This window comes from Anguilla rostrata, chromosome 10 (assembly GCF_018555375.3).
Source record: "Anguilla rostrata isolate EN2019 chromosome 10, ASM1855537v3, whole genome shotgun sequence".
Taxonomy (NCBI): Eukaryota; Metazoa; Chordata; class Actinopteri; order Anguilliformes; family Anguillidae; genus Anguilla; species Anguilla rostrata.
In genome coordinates, this window is record NC_057942.1 from 38773971 (window position 1) to 38779940 (window position 5970).

The following is a 5970-nucleotide window of genomic DNA, read 5'->3' on the forward strand; positions in this document are numbered from 1 at the left end:
AAAAAAGAAAAGATAGGGAGAAAAAAATAAAATAAAATAATAACAATCCCGTAACTATCCGTTCTGTGATGAACAAAGGAAAAGTCAGCGGTCGGTCAGCCAATCAGCCGGCGCCCTGCGTGGGCCTACGGGGGGCCCTGGGCCCCCCACAGCTGGGGGGATGAGTGCCGTTCTGGCTGCACGCTGGTCTCATTTTCGCAGATCTGAGATATCGGCGTGAGGGGGCGGGGCCCGGAGGGGGAGGGATTTGGCGGGAGGTGAAGTTGGCGGCTTTGCCTTTTTGAGGTGTGAGGCCGAGACTGCGGGCGAATCGCGGCGTCCGACCGCTCCCCGTGAGCCGCTCCTTTTCAAGCTGCGCGGCGGCGTTTCCACGGCGCTAAGCGACGCGGCGCGAACGTCTGCCGCCATCGCCGGCTCGCCAAACTGCGTCACCACCTTTTCCGCCATTTTTTCTGCACAGGCTGCAGTCTGTCTGTCCGTCCGTCCGTCCGTCCATCCGTCCGTCCGTCTGTCCGTCTGTCGGTCTGTCCGTCTGTCTGTCTGTCTGTCTGTCTGTCTGTCTGTCTGTCTGTCCGTCTGTCTGTCTGTGTTGGTGTTCTCCAGTGTGATGTAGCGCAGAGTTATGCTTTTGACTCTCACGTTGGGCTCTCAGACAAAGTGGGCACCACGTCGGGTCATAATTTATCTTGAGCACGTTGCCATATGAATGTAGTGACACTGCAGTAAACACTCATGTGCCTTTGCATCAGTGTACAAATACAGAGACTGATAAGCTTAACTAATAAGCCGTCACAAATTATTTAGAGATTACACAAAGTTATGGCTGGGTCTGAGATTATTGTAATGGGTTATTAAATAGGTGAAATTGGATTGTTTAGGGTTTTGTGGTCAGAATATGATTCGGGGGGGGAGTAGGGACAGGGATGTCTGGGTAAACTGAGGACATAACGTGCATTCTAACGTTCTGCATTCAGTCGGTGGTCTCGGACAGCGTCCTCAAAGTTCACGCGGGGGAAAGAATGTAAATGTGCAGATGCGAGTTCGCGCTGGACACAAAGCACGACGGTGTCCCAGCCTCGCTGCAGGGGGATTAGGACGGAGAGAGACGCTATTAGAGGGTTTTTTTTTCCCGCCGGTTTTCGCTGACGGTCGAATCGGCGGCTGAGGTCTGGGGGCGGGGGGCGGGCGTCATCGCTAGCCGGGGGTGGGTGGGGGGGGGTGAACCCGCCGCGGTCGCTAAGCGCCCGGGCCTAAATTACCACGGTCCGCCGCTCCCCATCACGCTGGCGGATTAGGGGGGGCTGAACCCGGACGCGAGCGCGAAGCCGCTCCTCCACGGGCCGGCTAAGTCCGCCCGCGATTGAGGGGAGCTCTGGTCTGCCCCCCCCCACCCCCCGGCCCGTAAGCAGGGCTTTGAAGCGGCGCTGAGTCGGGCTGACCCCGTCCCGGAGATAATAATGCCCTTCAGATGCGGTCCCGGGACCACCGGGGGGGGGAGCGGCGCGGTGGAATTGGGCGATAAGGCCCGGCTCGATCGTATCCAGAGAACTCTGATCTGAGAGGCGGTGAAAATAAATAAATAAATAAATAAATAAATAAAAAAATAACTATATTTATTGCCTCAGCGAAATGAAGAGATGTTTTTTTTTTTCGTCTGTAAATGCAGAGTCTTTGAATCTGTCAGTTCCTTTTGAGTGCGGTGGAGAACATATCGTCAGCTATGTCGTAAAAAAAAAACCCCACATGGGAAACGTGTTCGTAGTTAAAGTAATTAGGTACCTAACGAGGAGGCTAATAAAGTTCAGTTGCGCTTAACAGTGGGCTGGTCCAATTTACAGTACGCACCCCCCAACGAGAAGAACATTTACTGTAAAAGGCACAAAGAAAATCTCCTCCTGTTTGTGGAGAACTCCAGTGTTTCCACAAAGCAATGATTTTCCATGCGACGCATTCGGGGAAGATTGTCTGTTACGCGCCTGTAAGATTGCCAGACACGAAAGCGTTTGCACGTAAAGAAAAACGCATACTGCGGAACCCGAACGAGAAACCCGAGATTTGTATGCGCGTGTTTGCGCGTGCGTGTGTTCGCCTGCATACATAAAACGTACAATAAAGGACACCGTGGTTTATGATGCATATGTGCGTTGTACAATGCAAGACCTGCACGTACGGTATGTGGAGTGCAAAAGACAAAGCGTGGTATGTCTGTGTAATCCACGGTTTGAGTGTGCGAATATCCCACCATGCGGCGTGAATGCTAAAGCTCTCCATTCATATAAAAAAATGCAGCCTGGTAATGAGGCCGTGATAATGCAAACGATAAGAGCCTCCGCGTCTCTCCAGCATATGGCGGGCCAGAAGGGGAGTTCAGAACCCAGCGGCTCCTCCGAGACGCTCCCTTTCCTGGGCTTCGGTGACCGAGGGAGCCACGGGCAAGCTGCTCGCCCCTGGTGAGCGTCCTCCTTTTTTTAACCTAAAAAAAAAACCCTGCAACTTACAGTATACCCGATTTTTATGGGGTTTTTAATGCCGCCGGTTCTACAGGAAATGCTAGCCACTGGCATTAGCATGCTAGTAGCTAGCATACTGATTCTAGAAGCTAGCATGCTAATGCTAGTAGCTAGCATGCTAATGTTGGTAGCTAGCATTTTCTGTAGCACCGGCGGCGTTAATGCTGGCTGCTAGCATTAGCATGCTAGTCGCTGCCAGTTTACCTGTTTACTTCGCCATGTAGCTGCCATCTGTCAGTGGGCACCTCAGGCTTGGCATTTAAATTGAGGAATGAGGTGTGCCCGTCCTTTTCTACCACACATGAGACCAGCATTGTGAAGCAAAACAGGTGCTCACGTTTAATTTCGTTTCTCTGCGACCTCTTGTTCTTCGCGCTGCTGCACTGGTTAGTTTGCCTGTGGTACCAGTCACCCTCCACCAATGAACTTATCCACGGTTGTATGCGTCTGAGTAGACTGACCTACAGCTATGGATTGCTTGCACTGAATTTGCACTGGATGTCCGAGCAATTTTTATTTATTTTATATTGTTTTATTTTTTTACACTGCTGTTAAAACATTATAGCCAATGCCACAGCTGGTGGTGAGATTATGAGGTCATTTCCTGTCATTATTTTTCTGAATTATTCATGTACGTCATCATGAATTTTCTATTATGGCTATACACACAGAATGTGACTCAAAATCCCTGCGGATCTTTTACTTAGACCAAACAACATGAAAAATAAGTAAATTAAAATGGACATTAAACTTAATTTAAACTTTGACGATAGACCTTCTGATTTTAATTACCATAAATCAATGGGATATCTCACATCTAATTAGAGGCGTGAAGACTGTTTATTCTCCAAGCAAAGAAAGATTATTAATTTCCAAAGTCTTTCGTTCTATCAGTGAGATTGTTTATGAAAGAACTGAGAACACAGTTGAGCAATAACTAGATTTGTCAAGTCTTTATTGGATATGACATTTTGTTATTGTTATCCTAATGTTCTCTTTCCAGCCATCTGATCGTATGCTTTTTTTATGTTGATGTAGTCTGGTTATTGTTTTATTTAAAATTTTATTTATTTATTTTGCTGTCAGTGTGTTGCAAAGGGATGCCTTCACTGAAAATTAAATATGACCGAATGATTGATCAGCCATTATTCATGACGGGGAGAAAAAAAATATAATTCTCTTTTGAAATAAATAGGCGAAAGAAAATAATTCACATGTTTATGAGAAGAGCGATTTAGAGAATACTTGTCAGTCTCCTCAGATTGATTTTAAGAATGCACACACACACCCCCACCCACCTGCACACACACCCCCACCCACCTACACACACACATTTGGTTTGGGTTGCTGCACATTATTAATTTTTATTAACCGATGAATAAAATATATCCTCCGCCGTTCTTTCTGTTTTCCGGGTTGCTCGCTCACTTTCTCTCTCTCTCTCTCTCTCTCTCTCTCTGACAAAAAAAAACAAATATTTAAGACGCGCCGCATTTCCATAAATTTCCGCGCGCGGAAGCGAGCGTGTGAGCGGGACCGCGGCTCCCGCGCTTCGCTGAAGAGCGGCGCACGCTCAAACGACTTTCATTTGACGATGGAACTCAATGACCGCACACTTGCAAAAATCAATTCCTCCTTCATTTGGAAAGCATTTCCGCCCCCGCGCCACCCCCCCTTCCCCTTCCCCCTCCCCCCCCCACCACCCACCACCCACCCATCCTCGCTTTCTGTCTCCACTTGTGCCCCTCAAAGCGTTTCCGCCCGGTCCAATTATCCCCGAAAACTGGGCCCTGATTGGGACCCTGAGGGCTGGCCACACAAAAGGGGGGACGGTTCAGTATTTTTACAAAGACAAAGACGGCCCACTTCACTTTTACTTTACTATTTATTCCCCCCTCCCCTCCCCCCCTCCCCACCTACCCACCCACCTACCCACCCCCCCCCACCCCTCTCCTCCTTTCCAGAATTTCCCACATCGCCGGTCGCAGGGTCTGCACAAAGGAAGCCGGCATCCCGCTCCCGGATTGCGTCAGTCTGCCCGCGTGCGATTGGCTGCCTCGGCCGACGGGACCCTCTCACGGAGGAGCGCGCAGGAAAGTGAAAAAGAGGGCCGTCCTGTCGCCCATTCATCCGCCGGGGGGACGGGCGGGCTCTGAATGGGGCGAGGGCGGCAATTAGCGCTGATTGAGAGGGTGGCCTTCCCAGAATCCCTCGCTTCCTCAACAGAGCCTCGACGCGCACAAGCACTCTGAAGGAGGACCGAAAATAAAAACCCCCAAAACAAAACGGATTTGAAAAAAAGATCACATTTTTATAAATAAAAGGAAGAATAGATAATGGCCAGTCCTGCCCTCCCCCTTGCTCCCCCCACTGCCCCGCCCCCCCCAGAAGCAGTCGTTGCACAACAGAGCTGAACAAATAAGGACATGGTTTGCAATGCTGATCTTGAAAGGAATGCTTGCTGGAGAGAGAAAGCCACAAACACACAAAGATGGAAGAAGTGTTTAAATGCCGTCTCTGTGGTGCTGGGATTCTTAGAGACGGGTGGCGGCCGCTGAGATATCTATTTATGCGATCTGAAAAATGCAAACTGGGGGAAAGTCCCACATCAAGTTCACCTCCAGGGCTTTTGGGTTTACCGTGAGAGATTGTTTTCAGGTGGTTTCTGCGTTTATGCTGTTTCCTTGACTTTAATTACATAGTAAAATCATCATCATCAGCTACATCATCATCAACATCGACTACATCGTCATTGTCATCGGCTGCATCATCACCATCATCATTGGCTACATCATGAACCACTCAGCCCCTGCCTGCTGATTTTTGGAACACCAACGTCTTCCAACTTTGAAACAAACGAAGAAGAAAGAACGCAGGGAAAGAACGGGGGTTCGCGGGGTCAGCTTTACCGGGCTGTTGGATCACATGACTAATTGAATCACATGACTTCCGTTTTGTTTCATACTGATTCAAAAAATTGACCTACGCAAACTTAAAAAAAAAAACTTCCTCTTTATTTGTTATTCAACGTTATATCAGCATAATACTGGGTGTATATTGCAGTTTCTATGGGATCAATTACACACACAAAATTTTAATTGTCAGTTGGAAGACGAGACCAGATGTTCGTCTTTCCGACGCAGTGCATACGGGGCTGGCGAAGTGCTGTGTGTGTTGAGCTGAGGCGTGCATCGCTGGGAGTTCCGTTTGTAAAGGGGCGGAGTCGGAATGTACAAAGGCATCCAATCAAATGAGCTGTGGTGCCGCTAAGGGGGCGGGGCTTACCGCCTCCCGTCAAAGGAAGTTCAAACCGGGGGGCCTTTGGCGAGGTGCACAATGCCCTTTTAAGGGCCATTAAGGGGCTCTTGGCCCGGCACAGGGGCCCCCGGGCCACGCGGCGCGCGCGGCTAAAATATTTACTACGCTATCGAGCGGAGCTCGGCGAACGACTTCGCCGGCT